Source organism: Stegodyphus dumicola, chromosome 3 (genome assembly GCF_044657685.1).
Source record: "Stegodyphus dumicola isolate Sdum_Otavi_A_Nest chromosome 3, ASM4465768v1".
Taxonomy (NCBI): domain Eukaryota; kingdom Metazoa; phylum Arthropoda; class Arachnida; order Araneae; family Eresidae; genus Stegodyphus; species Stegodyphus dumicola.
This window is the reverse complement of record NC_140770.1, coordinates 249,407,840-249,424,363: the sequence shown is the minus strand read 5'-3', so window position 1 is coordinate 249,424,363 and position 16,524 is coordinate 249,407,840.

The window sequence follows — 16,524 nt, the reverse complement described above, 5'->3', positions numbered from 1 at the left end:
TTTTGTTAAAATCAAGCAATTCGGCCAGCAGGCAAAAAGATAAAAGTTAAACATTTTGGTGCACAAAACTGAAAGTTAACTTTTGATCCCACTCGGCAAAAAAAGATATTGAAGTTGGTGCAGAAACTGCCTTAATTCACTATTCTACTGAGAGTTTCAAATGTTAACAAATGGCGGCTTCATTCGACAACTTCTTATTTTTTGCTAATTCTACAATTATTGCATGCAGATTAACTAAAGACATAAAAATCGTAACCCGAAGATAACAGCATCTTAATCCAATCGCTTTTAAGGCAAAAATTCATAATTTACCAATATATAAGAGTGAAAAAACTAAGTTCACCAAGACGGGTAACAGAGTGGATATATATATATGTTTGGTGCAGCAGATTGCAAAGAAAAATAGAGATGCACGAGTACATATTATAGCAGTTCGTATACAAAATTTCAACTTTCTACGGCTAGTCGTTTTTAAGCTATTTGAGGTACATACATACGTACGTACGTAAGCACGTAAAGCCATAAAGAAAAAAAAAATATTCCCGAATGCATCAGAGATCCATTTTACAATCCGTTTTGGCAAAAACCGTCCTTTATGCAGCTCATACGTAGATATATCACGCAAAGACATCATTCAGATGGATTCGAGAGCGGTTGAAATAATAGTAGTAATAATTAAGATATAATTAAGATGTATTTTAGTTAAATATTTTGTTATGCTTACTTGCATATAAATGTGTTAATTTTTTGCAGTTAATAGTTAGTTTTTAAATCAGTGTGTTCTTGCAAACAATGAATGTTATTATACATAACAAATTTAAATATAAAAGTAAGAGTAAAAAATAAAATCCACAGAAACAGTTTTTGTGCTAAAAACATTTAGCAAATCAAAATAAAGTTGAACATCAGTATTAAATAATTAAAGGGAACACTGCTGATTAGCATTTTGAAGGCAGTCCTTATTCAAGGATCTAAAACACCTTGCCTTATAACAGAAGTTTTGTTTTACTTATCTAATTTTATGATGCATTTCAACAATGAATGGATTTAATAATATATTAACAATAATAGCTAAATACTGCAGTTTGACATTCTACAAAAACATTAGAGCTTGATAATTGCTGGCATAACAAAGGTATAATCTATCGTTTCTCAAATCTCTAAAGTGATGCATGACTAATTAACAGCTGTAATGTTCACAGCTTTAATTTCTACACTGTAGGTACTTTTAAACTGAGATAGCGCCGTGTTGCTATCATGGCCTCCAGTTCTCCTGATATGAATCTGCTCGAGCGTTTGTAGCCTGAGTAGGAGAAATTGGTTTACTATATATCATCTTTACCACATAATTTGCAAGATCTCCTGCTGATATCATAGTTCCTGTAATTATGTCACAGAACACCTACTAAGATCTTAGACGGTCTGTGATTAACAGCCTGTGTACATGTGCAAGCATGGATACTGAATTAAGGTAATACGCTCGACACGTCCGGTGAACGCCATTTTGAAGGGGAGAAGATGACAAGTATTACTTCAGTTAATAGTCTTAATGTTTTAAGTGGTGAATATGCACTAGAAATGATTACTTTCTGAATGAATATGTACAAGATGATCCGGAACTCACTACATAAGCAGAAATGGGTTATTGGCGAAATTAAACTAAATTTTTCATCAACGAAGTCTATAATTTTGTATTGGGGTAAATGACAGAAGTTGTGAGAATTTTATTTTACGAGTGCTGAGCAGATTTATGGACATTTTTACGAAGTTTTTGATTTTACACACTTGTCAGCAGATACGTCTTGTCGTTCAAGTCTGTGCCTTTTGACGAAGCGTTAATTTTTTACGATATTTTACATCTATTTGTGTCAGTAAGTAAACGCTGTTAAAACTGTGTTCTCCATCTTATCATTTGAAATATTTTCCGGGATACGGCATTGAAATCTGCAATGCATATGATGGCGATAAAAGTCATATTACTAAACCTTCTAGACGTCTCTTGGTACGGTGCACAAATTGTGGTGCTTGAAGCTAGTTAATGTACACCGGCATTGTAAAACCAAAATATAAACGATGGAATGAGAGCATGCCACATTTACACACGAATATTGCAACAAACATCTTCAATATGCTGTTGAAAAAACATCTTTAATATGCTTTTAGCTGATGTTGTAATAGCTATTAAAGCAGGTATTAGATACGATGGTACTCAAAAGGGGTAAGATCTCCTTTAGAAATATTATGTTTACAAGCTCTTCCTAATTACAGCAGTTTGGGAAGAAAGTAAATGTACCTATAAGCCTTTAGAGTTTGAGCTGTTCTAACTTACATTATATACATATATTTAATATTTGTAATTCTTTATCACTTGCATGTTTGCTTTCCGGCTTTATTTACTTGTACTCTGTAACAATAGTTTAAGTTCTCTTTCTTTTACTCTTTTGAGCATATCTTTTCCGCTTTTAGTATCAAAAATTAGTCACATAGATGGCAGTAATGTTCACTTAGTGGTAATATGTAAAGTCTATTTTGTTCTATTCCGATTGATTCAAATGCACACTCTTTTGCATGACTTAGCGGATATGTATTTTAAAAGTTTAGCCTATTGTCTATATTTTACTGTTGATTTGATAACTTTATTGATGTACAAGATTGAATGTATTTTTTGTCATAAAATAAGGGTTGATTCAGAATTATATGAAACTAACGTCTTGCAATTCAGATTGCGATTCGAAATCAGAATTTGAAATATCTGTAAATGATTCTGGGAGTAGTGAAAGGTTTATAGGTCAGCAATCTCAAAGCTTTCTGACTGTGTACCCTAAGATGAAACAACTGTAAATTGTGCCGCCATATAATATCTATTACATAATACAATATAATTTAATCTAATGTGATATAATACAATATAAATATAGTTTGATATAGTGTAATATGAATACACTTTAAATCAATTATGATTTAAATCCCTTTTGCAGTTGTGATGTTGAGGTCCTCAGACGCTAGTGAAACCAAACACAGCGACCAATGAGATAACCTCGCACTCACGTGACACACGACCCATACACTCGCAAGTGATTGTGCGTCTACTTCTTTGGCGTATCCCCTCGTATCATTTCGCGTTTCCCACCTTGGAGAAAATTGCTCTAGTTGACATCGATACTAGTATAAAAACAAAAACATGGCGGTAAAAGTACGAATGTACGGTTTCAATTGGATATTATCGTTTGAGTGACTGAAAGGCATGCAACAATACGAAAGTTGAAGGTAAAGAAAATATCTTCATGGATGTTTACTAACTCCACCAAGAAAAGGCATTTTTAGAGGTTATTTTATAAGGTATTTCTCCGCGCCTTCTTAGCATGACTTTGTGGTGTAGTGGTCAGCACGCTCGACAGTCCCGGCGAGGGCATTGCTGACTTTTTTAAATCTCCTGCTTCCAAAAATACCTAAGGACTATACACTGGGGCCCGGACTAAAAAAGGTGGTGGATGATGATTCTCCACAACCAGGATTAAGCGATTGGTTCCCCTAATCCCCAGTCGCCCTTTAAAAAGGGAGTATATAAGGTATTTCTCCCGCCTTCTTAACATGCCTTCGTGGTGTGATGGTCAGCACGCTCAACGCATATTCGAGAGGTCCGTGGTTAGAGTCTCGGCGAGGCAATTGCTCATTTTTTATATCTCCTGCTTCCAATAATACCTAATAACTCTACAGTTTAACCAATAGAAAGGCAGTTTTAAAGGTCATTTTGCCTTTAAAATTGCCTTTCTGAATATTTACAGAAAAAGAAATTAAGATCCGCAAGACGATGCTGTGCGAGGTTCGCTGAAGCAAAGTTATAAGTACAAAAAATTTAAAAAGCAGACTGGGTGTTTTTGTCCAGACTATGCCTCTTGCCTTGTTTTACAATATATCTCAATAAATGACTGTAACTAATTTGTTTGATAGCTAGTGAAGAGTATTGACAACAAGGGCGGTATTCTAATTTTCTTTCTGTGCAATACAAATACACATTACTTTTTCATTAAAAGATTTTTACAAAGATAATTTATTTCCTTACGGCAGAGAACTAGCAATATGCTGCAGCAACTGCTTTAGAGATAAGAACGAGAAGTGTTTTTGAAAAAAAAGTAAATGTAACTGTAGTAATTGTAGTCGAGCAAAATTATAAAGTAACTGCGTTTTTTATACAAACAGGCATAAATGCAATTTCCCTGATATAGGAAAAAAAAACAACTTCCAAGAAAATATTTATATTTTATTTGCAGTAAAAAAAAGTTGTTAGAAATGCATAAAAATAATGCAAATATTAGTTTTAATAATATTTTTTAATTTACAAATGACAAATAAACGGAAAAAAGGCAATAAAATGTGTGAAATTTTTTTGGATCACATTCAGTGGGAATGAGACTGTTACATAGCTTTAAAAATGAAGCTTTTGAAATCTATATAACAGCTTCATTTTTAAAGCTATGTTTTAAAGCTTCATTATCTTCATTTTTAAAGCAACCTGACCTCTCGAGTACACGCCGAGTGGGCTACCGTTACACCACTAAGGCTTGATGGAAGAAGGGAGAAAATACATTATATAACAATAAGCAAATCGTGTTGTTGAGGATAGAGCTAACCATAATGAGCTTAATAACATAGAAATTTTTAAAAGTTTTGAACACCGCTAGGATATGAAATCAGCTGTGTTTGTAACAATAGTTTCCTTGGATATGCAGTTTTATACTTTATCAGTTAAGCTTCTTGAAATTTCTTCGTCATTTTCTGCAAGCTAAAAAATAAGGTTTGCTGAAGTTTATAACTACTTTTAAAGTTGTAAAAATGTAAAACACACTTTCTGTTTTACTGAATCTTATCGATAACTTGTAAGTATTCCTTTAAGGCATTTCAATATCGCTTCCAAGATTTAAAAAAAAAGTAATTTTATGCTCGAAACGCATTAAATTGTAATTAAGGTTCGTTTAAAGTCGCTGTACGCTGAGAGCGTTTTACATAAAAAAGAATATAAAAGTAAATTAATAATCAATATAGGATTACATTAAGGTGAACAACTCTGCATTGAAATTGCTCAGTAATTACTGTGGATAAGCGAAACTTGGGAGTAGAAGGCAATATACATTTCCTCTAAAATACAGAATTCTATAAGCAACATTTTTAGCCGAAATGCATGGAACGAATTAAGCCTGACATTCATTTTTATATCCTTGCATAAAGTAAAGGAAGTACTGTGATTGCTAGAAATTTTGGGTAGCATATTTCAACGAAAATATCCATTGTGACCTCTATCCAATCTGTCTAAACGATATTTCTGCGTGACATTCGTGTGCACGAGAAAAGCAAAGGACTATTTTTTTTTTTACCAAAAAGGATTGTAAAACGAATTTAAAATGGATTCCGAAGAGATTGTTACGTGAAGTCTGTACGTACGTACGCACGTGCGTATGAATGTCGCATAACTCAAAAACGATTAGCCTCAGAACATTGAAATTTTGCACAGGCGATTGCTATAACATGTAGTTGTCCACCTCCCTTTTTGATTCCAATCGGCCACACCAAAAGTGCATATATATATATATATATATATACACTCACGTTTGTGAAAATACCAACACCATGAAGGACTTACGCGAGTGAGCTGAAATTTTCAGGAAATGCAAAGTAGCGCGTGATATGCAAATGATTAGAATTGCAAATCCGTAGCGCATGCGTATGCTGAGCAGCGCCCTCTGAACGGCTGATGGATCCGAATAAATAGACGGCTGTAGCGAGGCGTGTATGGTTATCGGTGGTTATCTGCTAGTGGTAAACGTTAACTCAATCTGTACCTCGTCGACGAAAGAGAGCGAGATTTGAACAACTTACAGAGTTTGAACGAGGGAGAATCATCGGCCTTCGTGAAGCTGGATTGTCGTATCATGCAGTAGCCTCTCGTGTGCAGCGTAACAGCAGCACAGTGATGCGCGTTTGGAAGCAGTGGACGGACGAGTGTCGGACAACTCGGAAATCCGGGAGTGGACCCCGAAATGTGACGTCAGCTCGCGATGATAGACACCTGGTCCGCATGGCGCGGACGGGACGGACCGTACAGCTTCCTCTAGACAATTGGCAGCACTGTGGTCAATAGCTACAGGTGTTTCATTGTGTGCTTCATCAATTCGTAGACGTCTGCTGCAGTGTGGACTGCGCGCACGGACTCCTTTATACAGGATCCCCCTAACGCACGACCATCGCCGCCTGCGGCTACAATGGGCCAATCAGCATAGAGACTGGCGTGCTGATTGGCAGCATGTCGTGTTTTCTGACGAATCCCGCTTTAATTTGTGGTACCATGATGGCCGCATTCGTGTCAGACGCTATGCCACCTTCCGGAGTACATTATCGAACGCCACAGTGGACGAACACCCGGAGTTATGGTCTGGGGCGCCATAGCATATCATAGACGATCTCAATTGCTACGAATTGTGGGCAATCTGAACAGCAACCGGTATATCCGTGAAGTTCTACAGCCCGAAGCTGTTCCCTTCCTTCAAAGCTTGCCAGGCGCTGTATTTCAACAGGACAATGCCCGCCCTCATACTGGTCGGATTGTTAAATCCTTCTTTGCAGCGCAGCAGGTACAGCTTCTTCCTTGGCCTGCGTGTTCCCCGGATATGTCGCCAATTGAACATGTGTGGGATGTCATTGGTCGGCGTCTTGCTCGTGATCCTCGTCCTGTTGCGTCTGCAGACGAACTTTGGGTACGCGTACAAACGATATGGAATGCTCTTCCTCAGTCAGACATTCAAACTTTGTTTGACTCCATGCCACGTCGTGTAGCAGCACTTATTGCGGCGCGTGGTGGCCACACAAAATACTGATTCTGATCTCTTGTTCTTGTTTGTTTGCTTTGAACATTTAATCATTTATTTGTACCACTACCACTCAACTGTGTATTAAATTGCATTCAATTATGACGATTCCTTCTTGGTGTTGCAATTTTCACAAACGTGAGTGTATATATATATATATATATATATATATATATATATATCCATATCTATCTAACTATCTATCTATAGCTCCTGGTAACTTTTTGGTAAACTTTTCAATTTTATTTCTTTTTAGCAGCTATAAGCGCTAAAAGTTTCAGTAAGTTTCAGATGAATTTTGATTTTAACTTTTTTTAAGCTTTAGCTATTGAGTTACCGGATACAGTTTACAGTTCCACTTTTACGATAGGTTAGACTTCCTTCCAAAAAACATTGTAAAGCAGGCTAGCTTCCTCTTTACTTTCAATACACTGGCTCAGATCAATGACATAGAGATAAATTTTTCCCCCTTCAATGTCATTATTTTTAAAAATACTGCGTTGAACTATTTCTTGGAGCCACAGCTCCTGGTAACTTTTTAGCGAACTGACTACAATTTTTCTTCCTATTATTTCATGATTATTGCAGCATTTTGCGCAAAAGATTTTTAAGACCAAATAGGTCTTACAGCACAGTACTTATTAGCTTTTCAATTATATATATATACATTATATATACAATTGTTTCACAAGAAAATAGTACAGTTAAATTAAATTTAAATAATTCTCTTGCGCCATTGCTTCAAATTTAAATAATCCTCTTGCGCCATTGCTTCAAATTTAAATAATTCTCTTGCGCCTTGCAGCAATGACGCAAGATAATTATTTAAATTTAACTTAATTTTACTATTTTCTTGTGAAACAATTTTGTTAGTACTTAGCAGCTTTTAGCGCTAATTACCTTGTTTGATTTCCCTTTTTCCATTTTTTCAAATGTAACTTAGTTCAAATAGTTTAGTTTCCTTTTAAGTATTTTTACGTTTAACTAAATTTTTTAACTTTATTTAAAATTTCAACTTGCAGTATTTTTAATAACAATAGTTATTTTTAATTTTCAAATTTTTGTGAATTAAATTAGCAATACCATTTAGATACCCAGTTTTTTTAAAATTTTCCTGTCCAAATATTGAGCTATATATGTATATATATACTTTTTATACATATGTATGTACCCACTCTCTTACTCGGCTCTGAGCTTAATTTTATTTTTTAATCTTCTACTTTGATATGTTGTGCATTTTTTTTTTTTGCTTTAAATGTGATTGAATTATGCTGTTTGTGTTTTCCGGGTAAGAATTTTATGCCTTTAGTTAATCTGCATGCAACAGTTATATAGTTATCAGCAATTTAAAAGTTTAAGTGGCGAGTTAAGCCTAACGATGCCGCCATTTGTTTCCACTTGAAACTCTTAGCAGAATAGTGAATTAATTCAGTCGGTGCACCAATTTTAGTGTGTTTTGCTCAATGGGATAAAAAATTAACTTTCAGCTTTGCGCACCGAAAAATCTGTCATTCTGCCTGTTGGTCGAATAGCTTGTTTTTGCGTAGAATTTCTAATTATAACTGTAAAGTTATTTAATTGTTTTTAACTGTATATGGCGTTTTATGTTTTCCTGTATTTTACAATTTTTAATAAAGATGTTTTTATTTCTTTGGTGAGAAGTATAATTTAATGGGCGGTACAGGGAAGTCATGTTGTGCCCGCATCAGATTTTTACTTTTGTTTCCTATACGTCGATGAAACATTAGTGTTAGCAAACAAGTTGGAAGGATTTATCATACAAATTATATCCGTTTAAGTAATTTAATTTTTTTGTACATTATTTTCCAAAAATATATATAACAATGGAATTATGGCTCCATGCGTTTTGTTATTTGAAGGACATTTTCCAAAACATATTTTTAAATAGCAAAATATCTGATCGCATTATGCAAACATGTGACTTTTAAATTTTTATAAATTTTTCTTTAAGTATTGACTTAGAAATGCAATATATTTTAAACATTCGACAATACATTCAATGTTGTTTTGAATGATTACAAAACTATATAAATGGTTATATCCTTCAATTAAACCACTGCGCACAAAAAAAAAAAAAAAAAAAAAAAAAAAAAAAAAAGGGGGGGGGGAAGCAGTTCTGTAGCTTCCGTTCTACTGGGTCAATTGACGAAATTCAACCTGCGTTTTTCATGTCTCAAAAGCGCGACATAGGAGATGTATTAGATTTATATATATAGCATTGTTCTAAAATAGGTATTTTGACACAAAATCGGACTTTTTCTTAAATAAAATACCGATATTTTTCCATATTTCGATCCTACGACTCAAATTATGCCTAAATATTAAATTTTGTCAAATTTGGTGAGAAATTTACGAAGAAATTAAAAAATTTACCTTGGCGCGTTTTTTTGAGTTTGCACCAAGATTAATTTACTTCGTGGACTTCTTAATATATGGCAACCTATGTTCCTTTTCCTTTCATTGTGCAGGTGCGGGAAACAAGTCACATCGTTCCTGCTTTTAAATAATTTTAACAAAGTGCCTAAGCCACGTTTGATGTATTTACCGTTTTAAAAAATATATGCGAAATTTCAAAACGTGCCAGTATATAAATTCATGTATATCTTCGGAAATTTTGAATAAAAAACTCTAGTTTTTTGCAGGTATTCTTAGAAATGCGTCTAGATTAAGATGACGGTAAAGAATTTATAGGTTATAATTCAAAATGTTTTTCGAAAAATTTATAAAAATTATTTAAAAATACAGATTTAAAAAATAAATCAGAAAAATTTGGTAAATTTTATTTAGAATGAACCTAAATTTCGAAATGTGAAAGAAAAAATAAGTTTAATAAGAAAAAGAGAGAATAATAAATATATACCAAATTCAATTAAGATTGAGGAGCTGAAATTTTGAGAGTTAATTTTTTAAACACTATTTGTGTTATTTTAATAAAATTTGGCAGTTTGGCATAATTTAAGTCGAAGAATTGAAATATGGAAAGAAAATGGCATGTCATTTCAGAAAAAGTCCGATTTTGTGTCAAAATACCTATATTAGAACAGTGCTATACCTAAATTTAATACATATTCTAAGTCCTCCTTTCGAGACATGAAAAATGCAAGTTGAATTTCGTCAGTCGGCCCAGTAGAACAAGAGACATAAAACTGTCCCTTTTTCTTCGTAGTGTACCTACTGTTTTAAACATCTGGAATACGAAGTTTTTGAAGATTTTAGAAACCAGCACCAATACGAAATTAGAGATATAGGGAATATAGGGAATACAGATATAAGGAATAGGGATATAGATATAATAATTAGAGATATAGGGAATACAGTATACGAAACATTTCTAAAACTCATTCAATAATATTCAGAAATATTGAATTTTCCAAATTAATAGTTCAGAATACTTTCAGTTTCATAAAACGTGTATCTTACATTTTCTAAGAGCCCATTAATAATAGTAGTTGAATCCTATCTTAGTGAACTCGTTAGTGTAATACCTATCCATTCCTCATGTGCAGTTATCACAGCTTATTAATATTTCTGCATGCCGAACTTATTTGAGTTTATTAAGAGCGTATGATATGTATTTTAAAGGTAACCTTTCCGTTGAAATAGTAGTTGTAACTTATTTAATGCAAAAGTGTGCTTCTCTGAAGCTAGGGGTATGCAGATGATGCTAATAACGAACGCTTATACTGCACAACCTGCATTGCTTATACAACTCTCTTTTATGAGAACAAACATTCCCATCTAGAAGAAATCAATTAATATTAGGGTATCGCTTTAAGAAATCGGATGATAAAAAATAAAATCTGATAGTTACCTATTTGGAAGCATTCATTTGTTAGACAGATTTCGTTATTTGAGTACTTGTTGAGGAGAGAGACAAAGAGATCTAAATCCACAGACTTGTCTGTAGAATTTCTTGAACCTTAAAGGAAACATTTTGATATATTATAAATGTGTGGGTGAAAGTAAATGCCCGCCCATATGTCCCTCCTTCTGTGAAAGTACACTCACGCACGTACATGTAATTGTAGTTATATCTTTTTTTTAAGCTTGATATATTAATGTATAAAGGTTTTATCATTTTGTTCCAATCGTTCTATAAATGCGTTAACTGGAATTTTAAGTTTTGCTTACACTTAGTTTTGGCCTTATCATTATTTATTAGAATATATGATATTTATTTCACATTTCGTTTTCCTTGAAAGCTATTGTAGACTCAAAATACGAACTAATGTAATTACATATAACGTTTCCTGACGAATCATATTGTTGCGTGCGTACGAATTCGTTACGAAATGAATGCACAAGTCCGATGAAAAAGGAACAAAAATTTATTATTATCACAACAAATATGCTTAAATTGCCTAAAGTATTCGTGCAGTATTACAATATCTCACATTAGTTACCTTTTAACTACTCAAACGTTCAAGAGAACTTAATCCAAAACAGCTAGAAAAAGTTTAATCCGCGAATTCGCTACAGTCAACAAGAGCAGTTTTCTAAACAAACTCTTAAAACAACAACAAACTAACTAATCCTAAACGTTAAATGCACGCGCTCTTGTATTTTTAAATTTTCGGCTTAGCTTTCCTTTAATAATCGTCACGCGATGATCCAAATTCAATTTGAATTTGAAATTTATATTCTTGTCTGGCGAGAAATACATTACAAACGGCGGATGAGCTGCCACAGCCCATTGGTATTCCTCGTACTTGTTTAAAAAACGGATTATTAAATCCGACATAATTGTTAAATAATGCACTTCTTAGCAAAAGTTTCCATTCGTCTTTGGAGCCAATTGTACGAATTTGCGTTAAAGAAATTAGGCGTAGTGGGAAGGCTTTCAAATATTTATTCTAATGGTTAAAGTGTTGTAAAGATTTTCGAAATCGTAATAATTAATATTATTAATACAGTACAATTACAAAAATAGCAAAATTTTTACCTCTGTTACTTTTGTTCACTACTGTCTGCAAAAATATGAATGTTAAATTGTAGCAATAAATTAAAGCAAATTACACCATAATAAGCTTGCTTCATATATGGTTTACTTCCCATTTTATCTGAAAGTTAGTATTTTTTTTAATAATATTTCTATGTTTTTCTCTTTATACCATTTAATGTTTAACAAAGAATTAAAATGAATATCAGAACGTTCTAAATTAAAATTCATACTGAGTGGAGTTTAAACTTTTTCTACCTGTAAGGACTTAGATTTATCAAATTTTGAGACATTATTATTTTTAAGCAGAGAAATATTTTCAGGAATTTTTTATGTTTTACATTTTTATTACTTCGACGTTTTAAAAACATTTTAACAGTAAACACGTTTCCAGAATGTTAGACTTAAATCTACATAACTCGAGTTTTCAGATTGAAGGTAATTTTTTAAAAAAATCTTTCATGTTTCTGCAATCTTTCTATTTTTTCTTTCCTTCTTTTTAGAGAAGTTAACTGTAATCATATAACGGAAAAAAATTTATTCTTCCAACCACCTTTCTTTTTTTGAGTAGTAATAGGGTATTTTGTTTTCTTCCGGAAGTAGCGACAGATTTCTTGAAGGATTTTTTGTTGTTTTGTTTTTGTTTTCTAATTTCAAACTAGAAAAACATAGTTCGTTTATTCAGCATTTCTTCTAATGTTTTTTTTCCTTAGAAATTGATTATATTCTGCCAGTACAAAATTGCTCTTGAAGAATAGCCTTGTGAAACAAAGCAGAAATCAGAAGATAGGTGTAAAGACCCTTTTTTTCAAACATAAAGTTAACAATAACCCAACTTGGGTTACAAGAAGCCACGCACTTCTGACTTAACAGAATAACGTAAAAAAATACTAATTTCTAGGTGTAGTAGATTAGTCTAACGGCTCACAGAATACCCAGAATACGCAGGAAGGGCTCTGGTTTGTAGTAGTAAACCGGCAGACAAAGCTAAATGCCTAGAACACTCAACGCCGCCAACGCAAGTCGCTAATAATCACAGCACAACGTGGCATGGAATAGGCAGACAAGCTCTAAACATAACTTCCGAAACTCTTGCTTTAATAGCACTTCATTCTACATTAATCTGAATAAACTGTCGCTATCTCATTTACATTCTGGCATGAAAAGAGAGTAACAGGAAAGTCTTTTCAACTGAAAATGAACTATTCGTTAAAATAAATAGGTAAACCTCACAACCAAATAATCTTACGACTTGCAAAATTATTAATTCAGAAAATTGCTGCAAGTCTTCAGGTCAAAGGTCTTTGATTTATTTTTAAATTCATGATTCATTGACGGATTAACATTTTAATAATAATATGACCGTTTCTTAAGAATTTTTATCACAGTTTAATTTTTACTCGTATATTTTCCTGATAAAACTTATCACGTATGTAATGATTAGTTTTTGTAAATAGCTAAACTGCTAGAGTTGTTTATTATAAAACATGTTTTCAGTGTCGTAAAAATTGTACTTAATAACAGAATGTTGGTTTCACTGTTCATATGAAGTGGTTTTTCGGATAGTTCAGATCTTAAGAAATATTACAATATATTAATCAATGTGATGATTAATTTAAACAAGAAATGGTAATATTTCTGTGATACAAGCATTTTTCAAGGCACGTTTCCTGTTCCTGGTTCCCTTCAAGATACTTTCATCACTACAGTTCTCATCTATTTGCTTTTATAAGCATGCACTTAAAATATTTCAAACTTTGGTTCCAGCGCACAGTTTGAAGTTCTAATTTATTTCGCATAACTTATTGGAACGCGAGTCCTAATTATGGTGTAACGTTATTGATTTTCGCCATTAAAAGCTATCATTATTCTCGTGCTGAATTTTGATGGATTGATAACTACATAACTCTTTCCCTGCAGCTTCATTAAAGGATCCGGAAGCATACCCCGTAGTTAGTCTCTAAATAGACTCTAATACTTTAGGCATTTCCTGATGTGTTGAATTTCAGCTTAAGGACAGTTATATCGTAGTTGTTAATTTCTTGGCGGATACAAATAGTTTCTGCTAATTTGATAGATATGAACTGATTTCCGTTGAAGTGTTGTGCTGCATTATTTTTTCAGGAAATGTATTTAAATGAATTTTGAACTGTTGAGCCTGCATATTCCTCAAGTAAGAATTTCTATGTTCTCAGAATTTGCTTTGCTTTAAAAAAAAACTAGGAAATCATTTAGTAGAAAACCAGAAGCATAGCTTTAAAACTGCACGCTATTGGTGATCGGTATGAATTGTATGAACTGGAGTCTCCCTTCAGCCTACCTGGACACGAAATGCCCTTATAGAAGGAGCCCCGTAGTGGAGAGTGGTATGGGAAAGAGTTTAACAAGACGTCAGAGCCTTATCAATGCAGCAAAAAGCAATTATGAAGTGTTATGAGATTTTCTTTAGCGGCGGTGTGAAAGCAACATGGGCTTAAGTTGCATGAAGCGTATAAAAGATGAAATGAGGAAATTCGGTGTCAAGGTTGCGAAGAATTGACCTCAGTCAAATCCAGAAAGCGTAGGAAAAAACAGCACAGCGGCAGAAAATGTGGCACTGGGAAAAATAAATACATTGCAGGCAAGAGGATGGAGGCACTACTGTGCATTACACTTGGATTAGCCCATCCTCCACATTATTCGTAACGAGCTGAAATCCTGTAATAGGCGAGTAAGATGTAAATGTGAGTCTATGACCCTTGAAATGCAAGAAAGGAAGTATCGACACTTACTAAAGAGTTTTTTCCACGGGGAATGAAATTGATGGTGAAAACTATCTGCAGGATATCGCGATTGAAGACAAGAACTAGGTGAAATTTAGGACAACAATAAGGTTCCATTAGTGGTGCTTCAATGGCTCTCAGAAAGAATACATTTCCGGTGTTTATGAGCTTGTCAAGCATTGGCATATTCTTAAATATATTGAACAAGACAGAAGCTATGTTGAACATTAACATGGAAATTGTTTCAATATTTCTTATATACATCCTATAAATATAATTCCGGGTTCCATGGAAAGGGATATTATTTAAACCAATATCAAAAAATTAATTTCCTATTAAACAAAACTACTTAAAGCTTATATCTATATGTAATGAAAAACAGTATTAGAGATAGCGAATATTGTAGTGACAGATGATGAAGTAGATGGAGAAATATTGCTTTCGTCATTATAATGAAAAAACATAGCAATATTGATGACGTAGAATGCTGAAATGTTAATTCTTATTGAAGAGAGAACTTGGCAGCTGAGGAAAATTATATATGTATTTTCATTTCAATTGAGGATTATAATTGCGGATCAAATGAAGATTTTATATTCATCTTTACTACAATTCATCTTTATTTCAATTGCGACATTTGTGGCCACAATTCACTTGGCACTCTACTCGTGCCTATTCAAGAACATTAAATTTTTAATATTGTTGCGATAGGAAGAAAGCTGCATGTCAACGTCTTACCGGCAAGAGAGCTAGAAGCAAAAGTGAGCAATTATCCAACATGGAAGCTCACCAAGACAAAGGTTTCAGATCCCAAATTCTGAAGTCAAGTTCCGAATTAGTAACGTCATCAATGTTACGCAAGTCGTGTGATATGAAGTGAGCTAGAAATGACGCAGTCCAGATAAAGGCATTTCTGTCTTTAGAATAGAAAGGAGGAATTAAGAGGTTATTGCTAGTTTAAACTATATTTTTGTCTTACATGTGTATGTATAAATCAGTGCATTATGATGATTTTAAAGCCGATTACTTTATTAATGTAATATTTAATGCCGATTATAGAAATAATTTGAAAGAATATCCGATTCCTTTCCAAAAACTAAAATAAATGAAAACAAATTTGAGTCTCATACTAAATAAGTTGAAAAGGAGGATTATGGAGAGCGACAGATTAAATTAAATAGATTAAACTGAAAGGCTAGAGTGTTTATTTTCTACATTTTAAGTTAAACGTTGTGTTACTTTACATTATATGCACTTGTAGATCTTGCACATTGAAGCATAAACATAAAATTATATTCAGTTTATGTGCCACTATATCTGAATAATAATTCTAGTTATAAATGAACATATTGTTAAGTCAGCATTTCACAATAACAAATTTTTAAACAATTCTAATACGGTGACCACTGTATTGCAGAACTTCAATATATCTGCTGATATATTGTGCAAAGCTGTCTGCAATGCTATTTTATCGCTTCAGATACAAGTCGACCGCCTCAGTCGCGACCATGAGCGCAAACATGCATTCGGACCAAATTATTCTCAAAATAGGGTGGAAGGATGGGGACTTTTTACCTCTTTCCGGAGAAAAGACCTTTCACGTCGCAGCAAGTAATACCGCCCCTTTTGGATGAGTCTATGTGTTTTGGCAGAATGCCAACCAGGGTTGCGCTTCAGACGGTCGAACTATATTTTATTTTGGTGACTCGTCGGTTTAAGTAGCAACCAAAAATGCAATAACTTGTATTAAATGTAGGAAACGTGACACTGAAAATAAAAGTTTTGAAGATTTTTCTAGAATTAATTTACATCTTCGCACTATAAATGTTAAAGCATATGAAAAGTAGCGCAGCAAATTTTAACTATACAAAATAAATACGTATAACATTCAGAGACTACTGCAGAGAAACCTATTGAACTGTTTGAAAATATTAAAGATTTA